This window comes from Thamnophis elegans, chromosome 4, assembly GCF_009769535.1.
Source record: "Thamnophis elegans isolate rThaEle1 chromosome 4, rThaEle1.pri, whole genome shotgun sequence".
In the NCBI taxonomy this organism is placed as follows: Eukaryota; Metazoa; Chordata; class Lepidosauria; order Squamata; family Colubridae; genus Thamnophis; species Thamnophis elegans.
In genome coordinates, this window is record NC_045544.1 from 36,564,655 (window position 1) to 36,576,814 (window position 12,160).

Consider the following 12,160-nt stretch of genomic DNA (forward strand, 5'->3'; position numbering starts at 1 on the left):
AAATGAATAGTGTGGTTGGTAAATTGCATTTGTGCAAGCAACAAAACATAAACAAAGAAAGATATTACCTTTGGTCACAACTAAAAAATCACCAAAGAATAAATTCAATTTATTCAATTATTCCAAACAGACTTTCTTAGGAAATAGATACACAACTTTAATTTATGTGTATCTCCTTTATCTGGAGGATTTCCCTTCCAGCAACAAGAAGTCCCAAAGGGTGGGGGCTGTGGCAAAAAACACTCTTCTTCTAGACCCCCACCAGTTGAAATTCCTTAGCTGATGGGATCAGCAATAGGCTCTTTCTGCCAGAATGAGTGTGGCAGACCAATCCTATTGGAGCAAGACAGTTCTTTCTTATAAACATACTATTTCCAGAAAATATTGTTACAAGAGAGCATTTCAATAGAAGAGAATATACGTAGCTCATGGCTGAGCTGTGGAGTCCTTGGTGCTCTCAGAGCTTGGTTGTTTGCTTGCAGATGTATCATTACCTGACTAGGCAACATCATCAGTGTTAGTCAGCATGGGGGTTCACTCCCTGTTTTACATACAATAGGTTGCATTTGCCAGTGTTGTTTAGGGTGTAGTTTTCTCCTTGATAGTTCCTTGATTAGAGTATTGTTTTCTGCTTGATTGTTTTTCTGGTCTTAATCCCTGCTTATCTGAGTGTAGGAATGTGTTCTGGTCTTTTCGTTTCCTTCTTAGTTTGTTATTGCCGCTTCTGAATTGTGTGGAAATGTGATTTATCTCTAGTGGTTATCCTCCCAGGGGTTGTGAAGTAGGATCAGATATTTTGGAGCACTTGTGCACAAAAATACAGATTTGCCCAAACTTGTCCAGGCAAAGCTAGGTCACTGTCAGAACTCATTTCTGGTCTTCCAAGGCTAGTCAACAGCAAAATTAGATTTTCCACAATTGCTGCTTTAAAAAAAATACCAGTGTAAAATAAAATGTAAAACAAGAAATGAGAATAGTTATCTCAGAAATAAAATCCAGATTTTAGAAACTGCAAATGTAAATGTTTGTGTCTTGTTAAAAATTTATATGTGGCTATTTAGTTTCCTTGCAATGAAAATATTTTATTTTATGAAGTTGAAAAACTCCATCATCATTTTATTTGACATATAATTTAAAACTTAAATATGAAGAGTCAGGCGTGTATTTGCTCCTAAATAACATTGAATAGCCAGTGTTTTTGTGACAATCAAATTACCATGTAAAATAAATGATATCATGATCTGCTTGATACAAAATGCAATTTCTAAGAATATTACAAGTAAATTTCCTTTAAATATTCCACACAGAATATTGCTCCCAAATATCCAGTTATTGTTGGTTATCACCTATAAAGTCCTACATGGCATAAGATGTTAGTTGAAGGATTACCTGTCTCCATATATTTCTTCCTGTCCAGTCACACATCTGGGCATACTCGAAGTCTTATCTATTGAGCAGTGTCACCTTGTGGGACCCAGAAAGCATGTCTTCACAGTGATGGTTCATGGTCTGTGGAATGGTATTTCCTTGAAGACTATTACCACCAGCTTTCAGAAACTGTTTACGATCTGGTTGTTCTCCTAGGCTCTTAACTAGAATGGTGGTTGAGCCACTTAAGTTGGTTAGTTGGTTATTGACTTGTTGAGTTTTGGTTCTGGTTTGTTTTTTTCTCTTAATGTATTTTGTTTTGTTTTTTAATCTGTAAGATGCCCAAAGTTGCTAAAGAGTCAGGCAGCCTTGGAACTGAAGTAATAAACAACTTTTTTTTTTTAAAAAAAAGTCAGCTAATAGATTAGAAATGGGGGAAAAACAAGATTTTCAGTTCTTTAAAGTCAGAAAAAATGGCAGTTATATGCAGTCCAGGATGGGATAATCTACTCTTCTTGGATATTTTGCTCTTGGTTCATTTGGCAATAAATAAACCTACAATTACTATGGCAGAAGATGTGGATCACAATGACTCAAAATTTTCAACAGAAATTATAAACTCTTTTGGTGGGGATGGGCAAAACTATCTATAATCTTGTCTTTTCTCAGAGATATAAGGGCTCTTTTTAATTTTAAGCAGCTGTAGGAATTTTAGGAGCTTGACTTGTAGTTTTCAAGCACAGAATCATAATAAAGATAACAGATAGCAATAAGATATCAATAACAATTATAATACTGTAGTATTCTGATTCAAAACATAATGTGTTGTGCTCAAAACTGATATTTTAAGTGTGAAGCAGTAAAAATACTCAAAACAGTCAAAACAGACATCTATTTACATTTTCTGAAGTTTCATGCCCAGTCTTGTGAACAAAATAGTTTGTGCACCTCTAATATTTTTATCCTTTTCTGACAACTCTTAATTTGATACTTTCTGGTTCTTTTCATCTTTTCCTTTCTTACTTCTGAATCCATCATGCATTAGAAGCATTAAAGGTTTGTTGTGGCATAGGGTAGCTGATTTAGCTATGGATTGTATCCATTCTTAAAACTAGTTGAGATCTAATGCCTTTGTTTGAACCAAGATTTCCAATAAATTACACCTTCCTCGGTTTAATAATGCAAACCTCAGCTTGTTATAAACCTTTTCCAGACCAGCCATTTGAGACATATTTTGCAAACAAATCTTTCATCAGAATCCTGGGCTTTATTGGCAACTGGATTTAAGTTGGTTCATTCAGGATTCACTCTGTTTCAGCTCTGCAACTAAATTTCCCCAGAAATTCAAAGGCAGACTGTTTAGTTCTGCTTTAATGGAAGGTATTGGAGACCTATTGATAGCAGGATTTTGTCTCTTGTAGAAGATACTGCTAGCCATAACTTCTTTTCTCTTTCTCCTCTGTGGCTAACTGGCAATGTCCAATTCTTACAGCATTCATGGATATTCAAGGTCAGAGGGAGACATCCATGTTATATAAAAAAAGCTGAAGGTGAGGCTTTTTAAATACCAAGGAGATTAAAAGAGAAATGACATTTAATGTCATACTCGCTCCTCACCATGTCTTCCTTACAGGGACTGTCAAATTAAGTTTTGTTAAAAGCAGCTGTTACCTTACACTTTTTTATTGAAGGTTGTTTGTCACTCATACCCTTTGCACTGATGAAATACTATTCCCTGAACTAATATTTTTTAGTAGGCAAGAGGAGGTGAAATCATATTGAAAAAGTACTAGATACTCAAGGATGACAGAAACGGTTATGATTATGGCTTACAGCAAAAACCAGCTTATCAGAAAATGGACAAGGAACATTTTTGTGAAAAAAGATATTTCACCTAAGTTAGCACTGAATGGACAAATCTTTTGTGTTGTGAAAGGAGGATTTCTCTGGGGTAGGTTTCCATAAAAATTGTAGGAACTGACAGGTAAATTTTGGATTTGGATTTTGGATTTTTATTGGGTTTGTATGCCGCCCTATTCCCGAGGGACTCAGGGCGCTCTCAATAAAAAAGGGGATGGGATACAAAAAAAACTAACAATGTAAAATTATACAACAGCCGTAATCTCAAGTGGGGCTGGATGGCTCAACAGCCTCAGGCCTGCCAGAACAGCCAGGTCTTAACTGCTTTGCGGAAGGCCAGGAGGGTAGTAAGGGTCCGGATCTCCACGGGGAGATCGTTCCAGAGGGCCGGAGCAGCCACAGAGAAGGCCCTCTCCCGAGGAGTTGCCAGGCGACATTGGCCAGCAGATGGAATTCGGAGGAGGCCTAGTCTGTGGGATCTAATAGGTCTTTGGGAGGTGACTGGCAGGAGGCGGTCTATCAAGTACCAGGTCCGATACCATGTAGGGCTTTAAAAGTAACGACTAGCACCTTGAAGCGTGTCCGGAGACCAATAGGCAGCCAGTGCAGTTCGCAGAGGATAGGTGTAACATGGGTGTACCGAGGTGCATCCACAATCGCTCGCGCGGCTGCATTCTGGACAAGCTGAAGTCTTTGAACACTCTTCAAGGGCAGCCCCATATAGAGCGCGTTACAGTAGTCCAGTCTTGAGGTGACGAGGGCGTGAGTGACTATCCGAAGGGCCTCCCGGTCCATTTAGGGTCGCAATTGGTGCACCAGGCGAACCTGGGCAAAGGCCCCCCTGGTCACAGCCAACAAATAATGTTCTAGAGTCAGCTGCGGATCCAGGAGGACCACCAAATTGCGAACCCTCTCTGAGGTGCATATAATTTCACCCCCCAGGCTGAGAGATGGAATAACTGGACCATCTTTGGGAGGGAGCATCAATAGTCACTCGGTCTTGTCGGGATTGAGCGCATGCTTGTTCGCTCCCATCCAGACCCTGACAGCCTCCCGGCACTGGCACATCACTTCTACCACTTCACTGAGTTGGCACGGGGCGGACAGATACAACTGTGTATCGTCCGCGTATTGATGATATTTAATCCCGTGCTGGCGTATGATCTTACCCAGCGGCTTCATGTAGATGTTAAATAGGAGGGGGACAGGACCGAACCCTGCGGCACCCCGTAATTGAGGGGCCTAGGGGTCAACCTCTGCCCTCCGACCAACACCGACTGCGACCTGTCCGAGAGGTAGGAGGAGAACCACCGAAGAATGGTGCCTCCCACTCCCACCTCCCGCAACCGTCGCAGAAGGATACCATGGTCGATGGTATCGAAGGCCGCTGAGAGGTCAAGAAGCACAAGGATAGAGGAGTGACCCCTATCCCTGGCTCTCCAGAGATCATCGATCAGTGCGACCAAAGCAGTTTCCGTGTTGTAACCAGGCCTGAAACGGGACTAAAAGTTATCCAGATAATCGGTTTCATCCAAGGACCGTTGGAGTTGAAAGGCCACCACCTTCTCAACAACCTTCCCAACAAAGCGGAGGTTGGAGACTGGACGATAGTTGCTCAAAATGGCTGGATCCAGAGAAGGCTCCTTCAGGAGGGGTCTCACCACCGCTTCCTTTAGGAGGAGCGGGAAGGATACCTCCCGGAGACAGGTGTTAACTATCGTCCGGATCCACCCACGTGTCACCTCCCTGCTGGTCGAGACCAGCCAGGAGGGGCACGGGTCCAGTATACAGGTGGAGGCACTCACCGCTCCCATGGCCTTGTCCACTTCCTCAGGCATGACAAGTTGAAACTTGCTCCATAAGCTCCGCTCAAGACCTTCCCCTGGTACCTCGGCTGGTACCGTGCAATTGGAGTCCAGATCTGTCCGAATCCGAGGGACTTTATCCGCTAGAAACTGAACAAATTCCTCAGCTCTACCCTGTAAAGGGTCATCCGCATCCCTCCCTTTCAAGAGGGAGCGGGTTATTCTAAACAAGGCGGCTGGGCGCAATTCAGCGGATGCAATAAGAGCGCAATATGCGCACATTTCGCTGCCCATATTGCCACAAGATAGGCTCTGATATAGACGCTCATCAGTGCTCGGTCTGAGTCAGAGTTACTGGCCCTCCAGCGGCGCTCTAGGCATCTCTTTTGGCGCTTCATCTCCTGGAGTTCCTCAGTAAACCAAGGGGCTCTCCTGGATCTGCTACCTCGGAGAGGCCGTAAAGGCACAATCTGGTTTAGAGCCCCCGCCGCCGCTGTATTCCAAGCCGCGACTAAGGACTCTGCCAGATTGTGGACGAGAGTGTCTGCTCCGAGAGGAATACGAGGTCGAGCGTGTGCCCCGCTGAGTGAGTTGGGCCCTGGATTACTTGGGTCAAGTCCATGGCTTTCATGGAAGCCATGAACTCCTGCGCCCCATCAAAGTGTCCACCAAGCGAAGGCAAGTAGAAATTCCCCAGCACTATAAGCCTGGGGAACTCTACGGCCAGCTCGGCTACTGACTCGAGGAGCGAGGGGAGGGCTGTTGCAGCGCTGTTGGGAGGAAGGTACGTTAACAACAAGCCTACTTGACCCGCAAGGTCCAACTTCACCAATAAGGACTCACACCCGACAAGCTCCGGAGCAGGGATCCTACAAGGAACTAATGACCCTCGGATGATGACAGCCACTCCCCCATCCCTTCTTTGGGGTTGCGGCTGATGAAGCACCTGAAGTCCCTCTGGGCACATTTCAGTGAGGGGGACTCACTGAATGATTGATAAAAAACAACCCTCCTTTTTAAAACCAATATAGCGGTTTTCATTTAAGTTTTGCAGGTCTAATGCTCTGCTGGCTTAAAGTTAACAAGAAGTTTTTTATCAAGAATAATTAAATCAATCAATTATTTTAATATTTCTTTTCTATAGCATGCTACTGAGACTTTTAAATGGTGTTGAGATCTGTCTTTGGAGAAGCATCATTTGCTATTAGGTTTACACTGTATTATTGATTTCCAGGGTTAATAGCTTCCCACCCACTGTTGCATTCAGGCAGTCTGTGTGTTCGTATATGTGCGTGTCTCATAGTTGACTGTTGTGTCTTCTTGTTGCTGAGCATTGTTCACCAACATTCCTTCTCTAAAGAGAGAGAAGCATTTAATAGATTCTCTGACAAGAAAACATAGGGTTGTACAAAAGAAGTTATTCACCACTCAGATCAAATCCAAGATGGCATGGCATTTTTAAAAGGAAAAAAAGGAGCTTTAACTATAAAATGGCTTGTAATCTGCATATGATTTTGCAGATTTGCAAGAGCTCTCTGATTCCAGCCCCTTTGAACCGAATGACAAATGGTGATTTTACAGCTGGTAACAGTTTCTCATGAGGTTTAACAGTGGTGGGATTCAATTTTTTTTTACTACAGGTTCTGTAGGCATGGCTTGGTGGGCATGGCAGGGCTTGGTGGGTGTGGCAGGAGAAGGATACTGTAAAATCTCCATTCCTTCCTGATCAGCTGGGACTCAGGAGGCAGAGAATAGATTGGGGGCGGGGCCAGAGTGGTGGTATTTTCCGGTTCTCCGAACTACTCAAAATTTTTGCTACCAGTTCCCTAGAACTGGTCAGAACCCACTGAATACCACCTCTGGGTTTTAATAACCTGAAGGAGGTTGCATGCAATGGTGACCATAGAGAAATCAACAAGTTCAGCATGAGGTAAGTAGCATTGTAAAACAATAATTGTTGTGAGTGAACAGCAGAAACAGATGTGGCCATTTAGATCTCTCCAACTAGGGAAGCAACTGGGTGCTACTTCTTGGAACAATGGGAAATATTATGGGTTTCACAGAGTATTGTGAACGCAACCTGTCCAATTTTTGGAGATTCTGGTTACCTTTCCTCAATTGCTGACAAGTGATTTACTGTTGCTTAAATAGTAAAAATTGATACTCCTGAACAAACTTTGCTGATCAGTTACACCTGTAAAAGGGACCAAGGGGAAATGCAGAAAATTATGTACCCATTCAGATTAATATTTATGGCAGGCAGATTGTAATAATAGTAATCTTTGCAAAAATAAGTAGGCCTATGGAGGAGCAATAATTGCTGAAGGAGAATCAGCACAGTTCTGCAAATCTTCTGTCAACAACCCTTCAGAGATTGGTCATTATAAGAAAAAATACTGGAATATTTGGGTCTTAGCATGGTCCAGCATGATTTTTGGAATAGGCTTTCCTGCTTGAACAGGGGGTTGGATTAGAAGACCTCCAAGGTCCCTTCCAACTCTGTTTTTCTGTCTGTTATTCTGTTAACTGCATTGTGTAGCCAGTTTTCTATGTGCATTGTGACTGAATGGACATAATAATAGTAGAATGGGTAGAATTACTGGGACATAATAATAACTTGCTATTTCGCTTCTGTAAGAATTGCTTTGCTCCTATAAGAATTAGGATTGCCTCTGCCATTTGGTTCCACCAGTGATCTAACTCCTGTTATCTTGTTTTTGTGTACAGCTCAGTGCCTGGTGTGGGGTATGACATGGCCTGGCAGGGTTATATTGGGCAAATACCTGTGTTGCTAAGCACCCAGCCCTCTGTTGCTAAGTACTCAACCTCCCTGTTCCTTGCTGCACGGCCAATGCAGGGCTACAAGGAAGGCATGGGCCAGGGGCCCAGAATTGGATAATAAGCTGAAAGTATGAAAGGACGCCATACCTTCCCCAAGGTGTGGCTTTCCTTACATGCACCTTGTCTGCATGTTCATGGAATGATCTACCCAGTTCTTTGCTTTAATCAAAAATAAAAAAGCTGTTTCTTTTTCAAGCCTCCGCTCTTCTTTTGGCCTATTGTTGACTTAAGTGTATCGCCAAACCTTACATAACTCTGACAGAGGCAGTGGGTGCCTGATGTTATTGCTCGTTCGATGTTTCAGTGCCTTTTTCATTTTACTTTGGATCCTTTTCATTTCATGCCCTTCTCACTTCGGCAGCGAGGTTTAGTCCCCTGTGCAATGTGGCCAGTGATAGAATGAAAAGATGAGCTAAGGTTTTGGGTCCAAGAAAGACAGCTGTCCACTTTGAGGACATGTGATGCTGCTGTTAATTACAGCAATAGGATAAGAAACACCCCCTTCCCCATCCTTTCAAGGAATGATCTTTCCATGTTCTTCTCTTACCTACATGTTGTCCTTAGCTGCTTTTTCTTTCTTTGATTCATCAAATAATTTGCTCCCTCCTTTTCCAGAAGCTCAAGGAAACATCCATAATATTACCTCTTCTCCCCACAAAATTTGTTAACAATTTAGTATTTTAATCGCTGCACCAAACAAAGTTAATAGCAATAGTGCTTAGACATATACCACTTCATGGTGCTTTGCAGCACTCTCTAAGTGTCAGCATATTGTCCCAATAATATGAGTCCTCATAATAGTTCTTTATTGCACTAGATCAGTGGTTCTCAACCTGTGGGTCAGGACCCCTATGGGGGGGTCAAACGACCCTTTCACAGGGGTCGCCTAAAACCATCAGAAAACACATATTTTCTATGGTCTTAGGAACCGAGACACCAATTTTATGGTTGGGGGTCACCACAACACGTGGAACTGTATTAAAGAATAGCGGCATTGGGAAGGTTGAGAACCACTGCACTAGATGAAGGGTGTCAAACTGGCAGCCCATGGGCCAGATGCATCACATGGAGTCCACCCCCACCCCATCTCCCCAAAGGAGAAAAATATTGTGATACGTCACGTGATATCAACATGACACCATGAGTTTGACACCCGTGCACTAGGCAAATGTTCACGTGTGACTAGAGCTTATGAATCCTTGATGTTTTATCACTGAACTGTGACCATGCTGGTTTTGGTGTGCTTGTAGGTGAGCAGCTACATGCATTATGGGAAATTTAGTAATAAGTCTGAAAGTAATAAAACTGTTTTGATGAATTAAAACATTAAAGGCTTTTGTCTTGATCTGCAACCATTTTAAGGTCCAGTGTCAAGTGTTGTAATGCAGGTAGAAGAGGAAGGCATATGGGAAGGACAAAATAAAACATAACACTTCACAATATTACAAAAATTGCGCCTTCAATCTATACTTTGTTGTTTTGAGTTACATATAGATTGGGCTTTGCCATTCCTCTCCTAGTGTTGTATTAAAACCAGCAAATACAGGTAGTCCTTGGCTTACAGAAGTTCAGTTAGTGACCGTTTGAAATTTCAACAGCACTGGAAAAAGTGACTTATGGCCGTTTTTCACTCTTATGATGATCGCAGCATCCCCATGGTCACATGATTTACATTCAGATGCTTGACAACTGACTCACATAATGAAGGTTGCAGTGTCTTGAGGTCATTTTTGCAACCTTCTGACAAGCAAAATCAATAGAGAAACCAGATTCACTTAGCAGCTGTGTTACTAATTTAAGAACTGCAGTGATTCACTTAACAAATGTGGCAGCAAGAAAAGTCGTAAAACGGGGCAAACAACAAATTTCTCACTGAGCAACATGAATTTTGTGCTCAGTTGCAGTTGTACGTTGAGGACGATCTGTATTAGCCTGTTTTGCTTTTTTGAGGTACTATTTCCACTCAAATGGTAACACAATGCAATTGGAGGAGATTCAACCTGGAAAAATCCAATCGCTTCCCCTTGAAACTTCAAATCAAATGCCAAAGTGGGTTGGCTGAATTCTGTTGAACACTTTTATTTGTGGAAATGTCCAGATCAAAGTGGAGAGGCCATTCTATTCCAGTGCTTCAAAAAAAAAAGAAAAAAAAAAGAAGATACCCATGTGGGCAATTCCTAGACATGCGATTGAAAATATGAATATAGCACAAAAACAGGATAGAACTACCTACAGACAGCTTCTCATTTTGGAAAGGGGGGTTCTACAACTAAAATCTTTAGAGGTATTAAAAGAGGAGAAGGTAGTTCAAACATGGTTCCAGTATGGGCAATTACGGGCCAGGTGGAAAATAGATCAAAAATTGGTTTTATCCAAGTTGAGGATAATTTGTTTAAACAAATAAGAGATCAAAGCTTAATGCATATAAAGAGGATATACAATGTATTAATACAGATGGATTCGGAAACAGAATTAGTTAAAGATTGTATGATAAAGTGGGCTCAAAATATTGAAGAACCAATAATGTTGGATACATGGGAAAGAATATGGGTAAGAAATGTGAAATTTACACAAGCTCAAAACCTGAGAGAAAATTTTTATAAGATGTTCTATAGATGGCATTTAGATTCTAAAAAGCTGGCTTCTATGTATCCGAATGTACAGCCTAAATGTTGGAGGTGTGGTTCTCTCGATGCTACATATTTTCATATATGGTGGACCTGTCAAAAGGTTAAGGCATTTTGGATAAAAATATGGTGGGTTATGCAAAATATCTTTAAAAGAAGGATAAAGTTTACTCCTCAGTTATTTTTACTAGGTATATGTACTGACTTTACAGTGGTAGAGACTAACTTGGTTCTGCACCTAATAACGGCAGCAAGACTGTTGGTGGCGCAATACTGGAAGAAGGAAGACTTGCCTACAACTCAAGAATGGACATTGAAAGTTACAAACTTAGCCGAGATGGCTAAAATATCGGCATATCTGAAAGATCATTCAAATGAAAGATATAAACGAGACTGGAAAAAATGGATTGACTATATACAAAACAAATACGGGACTAAGAAATTCCAGATAGTCTATGCTTAGGATCAGGAATGAGTTAAACTGTTCAAAGTTAGTGTAACAGGAAGAAGCTAAGATCAATGTAGAGATGTTATTAACCTCTTTTTTTATTTCTTTTGTCTCAATATATTTTAGACTGTGTTTGTTAAAAATCTATACCGTGTACGGGCTCTGGGAAGTCGGGGGGGGGAGGGAGGTGGGGTGTTAGGGTGGAGGAGCGGGGAGGGGGGACATATACTATGAGTTAGATTTCAACGTAATGCGATTTCACATGTATACTGTTTCTCTTTAATTTCTCCGTAAAAATAGGACAAGCTGAATACATTGACATATAACAGAAATACACCAAGGGGAGGAGGAGTGGGATAGAAGGAAGAGGGGTAGAGAGGGCGGGAGAGAGGATGGGAGGGAGGGTGAGAAGGAAGGGAGGGAGTGGACTGGGAGAGAGAAGTGGTAGAGGGGGGAGGGGAAGTAGGGTAGAGGGGAATGATGGAGGGACGATAGTAAGTTGGAGGGGGGCGGAAGAAAGAGGTGTATGGAGAGCGGAAGAGATGTATTGGGTTTCTGTTTGAGTTTTATTTTATTTATATTTCTGGGGGTATTGCTGACAAGAGGAACTGCTGTGATTATTGTTTAATGTTGTATGGCCCCGGTTATGCACAGTATATATGTGACTCTATGAAAATGAAAAATGGAAAATAAAAACATTTTAATGAAAAAAAATAAAAGAAAAAGATAAGAGAAAAAAAAAATTAAAAAAAAGTGTCATTTCAATTCACTGCTTTGTTTCAAGGGGCTGTTTCAATCCAAGCTTCATTATGCTATATCTCTTAAAAGTTCCATCCAGTTTTATTAATTTATCCAGAGTCTCCCATTTGGACATGAACATGGACTGCTCTACTTTCTCTTCAGGTCATGGATCCTTCCCATCCATTTGACTAACACTGAAAGGAGGTGCTTATTATAGGAATTATGGCTTTCTGATTAATGGAGCAGAACTTAATTTAATCTGCTAATTAGCATTTGACTAACTTGTTATAGGTTGCATTGTTAAATTATCGTCACTTAAAGTCTATTGTCTAAATATCCTTGTGTTAAAAGTTCTACTCCCATCATTTTTCAATTACCAAACCGTGTCAGAAAAAATGGACTTTAATCCACAAAAATATTTTTTATAACCAATTCGTTAACCATTCAGATGGTTCTAAAATAACCCAAAT

General features: G+C 41.4%; 1 long non-coding RNA gene across 4 annotated transcripts in view; it reads left to right on the forward strand.

The window, feature by feature from the left end:
• Positions 1-12,160, forward strand: part of LOC116507954 — a 77,907-nt gene that overhangs the window by 53,424 nt on the left and 12,323 nt on the right. The window lies entirely within an intron of this gene.